The sequence below is a fragment of the Camelus bactrianus genome, chromosome 16 (assembly GCF_048773025.1).
Source record: "Camelus bactrianus isolate YW-2024 breed Bactrian camel chromosome 16, ASM4877302v1, whole genome shotgun sequence".
Classification (NCBI taxonomy): Eukaryota; Metazoa; Chordata; class Mammalia; order Artiodactyla; family Camelidae; genus Camelus; species Camelus bactrianus.
In genome coordinates this window covers 50956023-50965092 of record NC_133554.1, presented here as the reverse complement: position 1 = coordinate 50965092, position 9070 = coordinate 50956023, and the positions used below count along the sequence as shown (strand labels likewise).

General features: G+C 39.1%; 1 non-coding gene across 1 annotated transcript; it reads left to right on the top strand.

Annotated features, from left to right (window-relative positions):
- The first annotated feature begins 5963 nt into the window (after positions 1-5963).
- LOC123615002 (small nucleolar RNA SNORA18) lies at positions 5964-6093 on the top strand. Its single transcript, XR_006722528.1, has one exon. It is a non-coding gene; the product is annotated as a small nucleolar RNA SNORA18 (small nucleolar RNA).
- The last annotated feature ends 2977 nt before the right edge of the window (positions 6094-9070 follow it).

The following is a 9070-nucleotide window of genomic DNA, read 5'->3' as shown; positions in this document are numbered from 1 at the left end:
CGCCGTGAGATTTGAATTACTTCCTCAGCCTGATCTTACTGACTCTGTCTACTGCACTGTGAAGGAAAAGCTGCAGGCTTCATGTTTGCTGGAAGCAAAAGTGCTGGCCTTTGATTGCTTTTTGTAGCCTGCCTTCAGTTCCTCAATGACTTGCTTCACACAGAAGTGCAGCTTCTAACTGGGGCCTGGTTGCATGGCTATGAAGGAATCCATGTTTTCTAGCTGGTTAAAAATGACCTTTATTCTTTATCAACCCTATTTGACATTAACACGCTTTGGAGCCACGTGAGGTTGATCTTGGGACTCAGAAAAATAGAACAACATTAAAGTCAACGGTGGTCACGCTGATTAGATGCCTCCCAAGAAGATTTTTTTTAATCAAATGATTGAATTTTCTGTAGAATCTAGGCTGATATATTTTCAATCACGTTTCCCACTGCAGCCACAATTTGTGGTAGGATGAAAATAATTAAATTGGAGCATCCAGTTTTCAAAGTCAGTCTTTCCCACTTTTACAGGAATTCCCAGGGAAGACTTTTTAGAATGAGCACAGGTCAGAGAGCTCACAGTAAGAGGGAAAGTCCACAGACCCCATGAATGTGATATCCAGCAACAAGAGACTTGCCTTTGAAGAAGAAATAGGCCTCTAGAGTCGCAGCTGAGAAAAAGAAACAAAAACCCAAAACGAAATTGTCTTTACCCCTTTGAGTAAATAACAAGGGAGTGTTTACGTGGTCACTGAGTGTTTAGTCTTTGATAACATCCGATAGAGGGCTATTATGGGGCCACATTTAAAATTGTCTCCAAATGCAAAAGGAAATTTAATTGCTGAATTACAAGTCAGGTTGCAGCACTGCCAAAAGGCTGTGAGAGTAATCTCAGAAGGGTTTGTTGAGCTTCTGCACATGTGTGGTCTGGCAATTCTGGCAGTAAACACTTCAAACACATCAGTAAACGTCCTAATAGCTGAAGAAATACGCTTCCGGCAAGGTGAAGGCAACACCTGGCTGGGGCACTGCCTTCCTACTGAAGAGCTGCCCTTAAGGAAAAAGTGTCAAGTATTTGCCTCAGGTAAGTGAGTCTCACTGACTGAGAGCCAGGCATCTCAGGGCTTATCCCTGCAAAAGTCCTTTGTAAAAGTTTAAGAGAGGTGAACTATCTGAACTCTGTTCATTATCAGCACAACATCACTAGGTCTTCTGCAACAAGGGTGAAAACACAGCAGGACCAAAGTTATCATCTGAGGGGCTCTGGGGGAATCGCAGACTCCATCGCCTGGAGGCTAGCAGCGGTCAATTTACCAAAACAAACCAACACCTACCTGGACTGGTGTATTGCCCTCTGATTCCTTACATGCTATTCCAATCGTTGCCTTTTAATCCCTCCTGCAAAACTCATCTGCAGCAGAGGGGATTCCAACGTAACTCTGCGGGCACTGCACATTCATGGGTATATAGGTGATTGTGATGGGAAATTTACTAAAAATCATAGGAAGGGTCTCTTGATGAGACAATATTTGAACTTTAACTCAAATAAATTAAGGTCCTAAATCAAGAATGATTTGGATTTGATTTGGGGTTTTCAGGTAAAATATCCAGGCTCTGTTTTCTGTTGACTTAAGAAATCATCTCTTATTTTTCAAATACATGTTCCTCTGGGTCTTTAGTCACCATCTTTAGGATGTAACCATTTTAAATATCTACTCTGCATGGCTACATGTAGGAACTTAGAGTGAATAACATGATTAATTAACTTCTTTATTGGATAATGATTATGAAAATTATTAGAATCAGGGCATGAGCTCCCAAGTCCAGTAGTTCTTTAATATAATTAGACATATGCTATATGTCATGGTCCTGTACTTATAGAATTTCTTTTAAAACATCGTGAAAATTTTAGATTCAAGAAACTAATGGTTTGGTCCGGCACATAAGAAGGTTGGAAGTTGCCACATCATCCTAACAACAAATTAAAAAACTAAACAAGCTGAAAATCAACAACTCTTCTTAGATGTTTCATAGAAGTGAGGTCACAAGGCAAATCGCTGCCCCCAGAGTTGGGAGACATGGACAGAGGAATATAGAGAATCACAACTTTCTGAGCAGAAACTTCTGTGGGAGCCAGTGGGGAATGGGGCAATGTGAGCCGTGATTGACAGCTGCTGGAGGTTCAGTGTGGATGAGTCTGAGAGATACCAACTCCAGGGGAGTACAGAAATCTCTCTGAGAGTCTGATTGCAATTCCTTTGGATACATACATAGAAGTGGGATTGCTGGATCACATGGTAGGCTCAATTTTTAAATTTTTGAGGAAATACTATACTGATTTTCCTATTGGCTGTACCAATGTACATTGCCACCAATGGTGCACAAGGGTTCCTACATCCCTCATAGCCTCGCCACATCCTTGCCAACACTTATTATCTTTTGTTTTTTCGATAACAGCCATTTCACATGTGTGAAGTAATATCTCATTGTGATTTTGGTTTGTGATGGTTTCAAAGGTATACCTTACTCTCTTATTGATCAGAAAGTTCAAGAAATGGGCAGAAGATCTAAACAAGCGATTCTCCAATGAAGACACACAAATGGCCAATAGGCACATGAAAAAATGCTGAATATTACTAATTATCAGAGAAATGCAAATCAAAACAATACAATGAGGTATCACCTCACACCGGTGAGAATGGCCATCATTCAAAAATCCACAAATGAGAAATGCTGGAGAGGGTATGGAGAAAAGGGAACCCTCCTACACTGTTGGTGGGAATGTAGTTTGGTGTAGCTGTTATGGAAAACAGTATGGAGATTCCTCAAAAAACTAAAAATAGAACTTACCATATGATCCAGCAATCCCACTCCTGGCATACATCCAGAGGGAACTCTAATTTGAAAAAAGATACATGCACCCCAGTATTCACAGCAGCACTATTTATAGTCATCCATAGACAGATGACTGGATAAAGAAGCTGTGGTATATTTATACAGTGGAATACTACTCAGCCATAAAAAAGAATAAAATAATGCCATTTGCAGCAACATGGATGGACCTGGAGACTGTCATTCTAAAGTGAAGTAAACCAGAAAGAGAAAGAAAAATACCATATGATATCACTTATATGCGGAATCTTAGAAAAAAAAAGACACAAATGAACTTATTTACAAAGCAGAAACAGACTCACAGACATAGAAAATAAACTTATGGTTACCAGAGAGGAAAGGGGTGGAAAGGGACAAATTAGGAGTTCAAGATTTGCAGATACTAACTAATATATATATATATATACATTATTATATATATAATAAACAACAAGTCTCTTTTGTATAGCACAGGGAACTATATTCAATATATTGCTGTAAACTATAATGAAAAAGAATATGAAAAGGAATATATGTATGTATATGTACGACTGAAACATTATGCTGTACACCAGAAATTGACACAACATTGTAAACTGACTCTACCTCAATTAAAAAAAAAAGAAATGTTATTATTCTTTGATGATCTGTAACAGGGGAAAGATGCATTCATTAGTTGGTGAAAAACAATTACTGTCTTCTTTGCCATTCAAGACACAAGGGGACATAAATATTTTTAATGTCCAAAACATCAAGTCACGAATTCGGCTGAAATTCACTTAGAGAGTTCCAACTTCTGGTCATTGAATCCAAAATGTAGTTCTGCAATACCAGGCCACATCTCAGAGCAAAACCCATCCAGTGATTTGAGGCACTGATGGCAGCAGCTCTCTTTTACTTACTGCCCAGTCAGAGGAAGGTCCTGGGCTGGAGACCTTACAAATATGATCTTTTTTGAGCCCCACACCGGATTAACCCAAAGAAGAGCACACCAAGAAATATTATAATTAAAATGTCAAAAATTAAACATAGAGAATATTAAAAGCATCCAGGGAAAAGCAACAAATAAATACACAGGAACTCCCATAAGACTATCAGCTAATTTTTCAGCAGAAACCCTGCAGGCCAGAAGGGAGTGGCATGATTCATTTAAAATGATGAAAGGGGAAAACCTACAACCAAGAATACTCTATCCAGCAAGGCTCTCATTCCAATTTGATGGAGAAATCAAAAGCTCCACAGACAAGCAAAAACTAAAAGAATTCAGTGCCACCAAACCAGCTTTACAACAAATGCTAGAGGAACTTCTCTTGGCAGAAAAGAAAAGGTCCCAACTGAAAACAAGAAAATTATAAATATGATCTCTTTTATGTCACTAGCCTCTCACCCCCATGTCACAGGTGAGAAAACTGAGGCTCAGAAATTTAAAGTTACCTGATCTGAATTCACACAGATAAGAAGTACTGGAATCCAAACACACATACATCTGATTTGAAAAATCCACATCCTCTCCATTAGAACAGATTAAAATTTGAAACTGACTCCTTGATATTCCAGGAGCAAAACTGAAACAGAAGTCAGGAGACTTGTTTCCATCCCAAGCCTTGAACCAACTGTGTTACTTGAATCAGTCACTTCCGCTCTCTGAGCCTCAGTTTCCTCATCTGTAAAGTAAAAAGACGCAAAATAATGTTTAATTACAATATAGCTCAATATTAAATAAATTATGAAAATGAATGATCATAACCTTTATTAATATTTATTTTAAAGACCATATTGTATGCAGTATACTTATGACAGAAGCACGTAGACCAGAGCTGATGGCACTAACTTAATACTGTCACAAATTACTGAAGTTTAAAGTTTTGACTTACCTTTTCACAGTTTCAAATGTTTCTTGAATTGTGAACTCCTGCTTTAAATTTCTCTGGTTACCTCTGACTCAGGCTAAATGAAGCATGCTTCCTGCTTTGACCACCCTCCCTTATCTCCTTTTATCAGAATCTCTGTCTGATGTCCACAGCCCCTTAGGACCCAGATCGCTGTGACATTCTGACGCCAATATAATGCTGACACAGTGTTCATAAACTCTCTTCCCTTCAGCTAAACCACATGATCACCAAATATTTGAGGAGAAATTCACAGGAGATGGAAGCTTAGAGGAAAACCTGAGAGCATCTTATCACTTCATCACTGGCTCCCTCTGGAGATTCACATCGTTCTTGCCAACACAGGGCAGGGACAATCATGTAGCTTGCAGAGATCCTGCGGGCTCCCTCTGAGCCGCATCTGAGCCCCAGGTTGACTTGCAAGTTGACGCACGTGAACTTTCTAAAGTCCCGGCTTCACGGAGGATAACAGACTGTGCTTCCTCATGCCTCCAAATTCAGAACTCACGTTCAAACTTCACAATGTCCTCTGCCATTTTACGATCCTAGAAAACTCTTGTTCATCTTTCTGTGTTCGGCTTAACCATCACCTCTTCCAGAAGGACCACCCCTATGTCATGGCTGGAAATCACATGACAACTATTTGTTCCTAAGGTATTCTAATCCCCACCATACTGTAATGTCATCACATTTGTACAGGTTTGTCCTTCTTCACAGATCAGAGGAACCTCAGTGCTAAGACCTCTGGCTTAATCTTTCTCTAAATCTTTCAGAGAGCTGAACAGAGTGCCTAGTACAAAGAAGGCCCAGATAAAACATTTTTGGAGTCAACAAATGCATCAGAATAATACTTAAGCAATGGGTCCCTCCACTGAGAAAAACCTTCAAAGACAAAGGGATAATTAGCCCTTTATGCTTCGGCAATGTTGTGGCAGCCATCCAACATCCACTCTGCGCCCCATGCTCTCTCAGGTTCTGTGGATGCAACGAAAAATAGATGCAACACCCTGCTCTGTGCGGAACTCCATTTTTAGGAGGAGAGACAAGTATTACGAGACAAGTAGAGTTCTCTAAAAGATGAGAAATCCTATGAAAGAAGGAGGGAAGGAAAATGCCAGCTGTAGAGGGGAAGGGAGCCACTTTGTATATAGTGGCCAGGAGGACGGCAGTGAAAGTTAACAGTAGTAGGAGAAATAGTAATAATAAAAAATAATAGTTTGAGGTCTACCCTGATGGGGCTTTTTCCGTAGACCTACTTTGTTGGAAATGGCTCATAGAGTAACTACATGTTTTCTTTACTCACAGAACTACATGTTAGATCTGTGGGAAAGGACTACAAGACAGAGCTGCTAAGTAAACTATGGAAAACCTAACAGTCACACTTTTTTATCCCAGGTCTTGGCATATCCCAGCGATCAGTACTGGTCTAGGGTGTGATAAGCTTAGGAGTAAGTATGATTTGAACTGAATGCAAGTTTAGAGGGGGTCTAAAATTGAGAACCAGAAGGAACCATCTTCCCTGGCCCCAAATAGGTAGGCGTCCTAAAGTACATTGTTTGAGGAAATTGGATCCCAAAGATTACACATGAGAGGTTTTAGAAGTGTGTCCATGTTCCACTGGAGATCAAAGAAGCTCAACTAAAGGAATTATGGACTGACTGACATGACAACTGTTGACTTAGCAAAAATTGTTTTTGAAAGGGTTATCTTGCAGATTACAACTCAAACACTGGAGGGACTACGGTGATGAGCGGTGGAAGGCATCAGAACATGTGAAATTCTTTAAAAAATTTATTGACTTAAGTAATCTTGCCTATGTTACACAATAAAAAAACCTTTACACACACACACAAATAATAATAATAGTGAGGAGGAAGATGAGAAGAGGGAGAGGGAGAGGAAGAGGGAGAGGAAGAGGAAGAAGGAAGAGGAGACTAGCGGAAGCAACAACAAACAGCAACCACCAGTTGACTCGTCTGCCGCAGGTGCAAGTAAGAGAGCAACCACACATACAGCTTCTGGGGTCCCAGGAAGGTGATTTATCACATTTGCCCACATCTAGTCTTTATCATTTTAGCTCCTGGATAGAACATAATCTACTTCCCCTGTGCCTATAAGAGTTGCAGCCAGGACTGGAGAGATGCATTTTGCTCCGTTAGGGAGACTGATGGGGAAAAGGATTATTTTGCATTTTGGAAAACAGGTTCTTATGGCTTCTTTGGCTGTGTAGGGACCTTCATCCTGTGAAGCTCAAATCTCAAGGGAGAAATTATCGCCCCCTTCCTAACAGTGATATTAGTATAGCAATAACAAACTGTCAGGACAATTTCTGGCATTATTATTTCCAAGTGGATGGTTTTTTAATTGTTCTGAATAAGCTATTATTTGATTGACATCAGTTAATGACACTGCCTCGCGCTGGCATGGTCGTGTGTGTGTGTGTGTGTGTGTGTGTGTACGTACGTGTGTACTCAGCTGCACTTTTTGTCTGTAAAGTGGTACAAATCTATGATAACATTTAGCAAGGACAAGAAGGTACTGAGAGAATGAAGAGTTCTAACAGATAGAGTTCAATGTCTAAAAGTCAGCACGTTGTTAATTTCTTCTTGTAGAGAACAGAGTAGAAGACCCTGAGGAAGCTCAGCAGAGACCGCTCACATGCAGGAAAATTCAGATTTCTTCCACGGAGAGTTACCACTGCATGCGTTTCTCCAACTCCGCTCTGAGGACAGAGTTTCTTTCCTCAAGCTAAACCAAAATGTTGTGCTGCAACACTCAAGTCAGCTTTTTCCCAATTTTTAAGAAAAATATGCAGAACTAAGCTTGTTAGTGGAGATATCTCAATTTCGTCGTTTTCCTTTTTCCTTGAAATATGATCTGCATCCAATTTTCTGTTTTTCTTATTTTTTAATCTCTCAGAGTAGACTTTTACTTACAAATTATAGGAGCTCATCAATAATAGATGATCATCTTTTCTTTCTATGTTAGCAGTAACCAAGTAAAAGGAATATTTGGGTTATTCCTTTCAACCAAATATTGGGGAAAAAACTATCTCATTCCCACAGTCATAATGATACAACATACTCAAAAATTTTCTTAACATCTAATGTATGTGACAAGTATTTCACAGTCATTAAGAATATGGGCTTTTGGAGACAGACTCAGGTTCTGACTTTGGATGGAGGGTGATCAGGGACAAATTACCTAAGGTCTGTGTTCATCAGTTTCATCATTGTTAAGTGGTGATAATGACAAACCTCTCTCTTATATTCTTAGGAGCTAAAAGGATTCACGTATGTCAAGTCCTTAGAGAAATTCCTCATACAGAATTAATTTTAATTAAATGTTATCTATGTTTTACGTGACATGGGTAATGGTAAAATTCCACTGAAAAACATAAAAGAAGAACTGAATACATGAGCATACACATTATGTTCTGGGATGAGAAGAATGCTCATTACAGTGACGCCAATTCTCAATCCACTCTCTAAGTATCTCACTTCTGATCCAAATTCAAGTAACAGCAATTATTTTTGGAAATTGGCATCATGACTATAAGAACACAACTGGGAGAATAAATTTATGAGAACGTCTAAGGAAAAAAATGGGAAATTAGGGTAATGCAAGGATTATTGGATGTTAAAAATATAAAGTCACAATAATTAAATCAGTGATGAAGAGGCCAGAATAAACTGGCTGATAAATTTAAGACACTAGGTTTCCCACAGGCAGATCCTAAAATGTGTAAAAGCAAAATCTTTAATAAAGGTCACAGGACTAAACTAATGAGGAAGGAATGCACTATTCAGTAAAAAAAAAACCTCTAGAATAATTGGCCAGCTGTTTGGAAAATAAATTAATTTAGAGCCTGTCTTCATAACTTACATCAAAATAACATCCAGGGAATTTTTTTTAATTAAACCAAAATAAAGTTGAAAGAAAACAGAAATAACAGCGTAGCTGATCACCAGATGAATACTGAACAGTAAAGCAATGAAAGCATTGTGTCTTCCTTATCATCACAAATATAGGGAGTATCTACTGAATATTTACTGTGTGTAAGACAATGTGTAAAGAGCTTTACATACTTTTGTCAAAGCCACAGTGTGATGGAGATGCTCCCACAGACTCCACTTTAGAAATACGGACGCTGAGAATCATGGGAAACTCAAGTGAGGTCACGTGGCCAGGAAGTGGCTGCATCGGAGGATGAACCTGGGCAGTCTGATTCTAGAACCCGTGCTCTTTGATTTCTACCACCTAAAATACATATAATGGAAATAAAATTGGAGAGGAGAAAACAAAATGGTTAAAAAAAAAAGG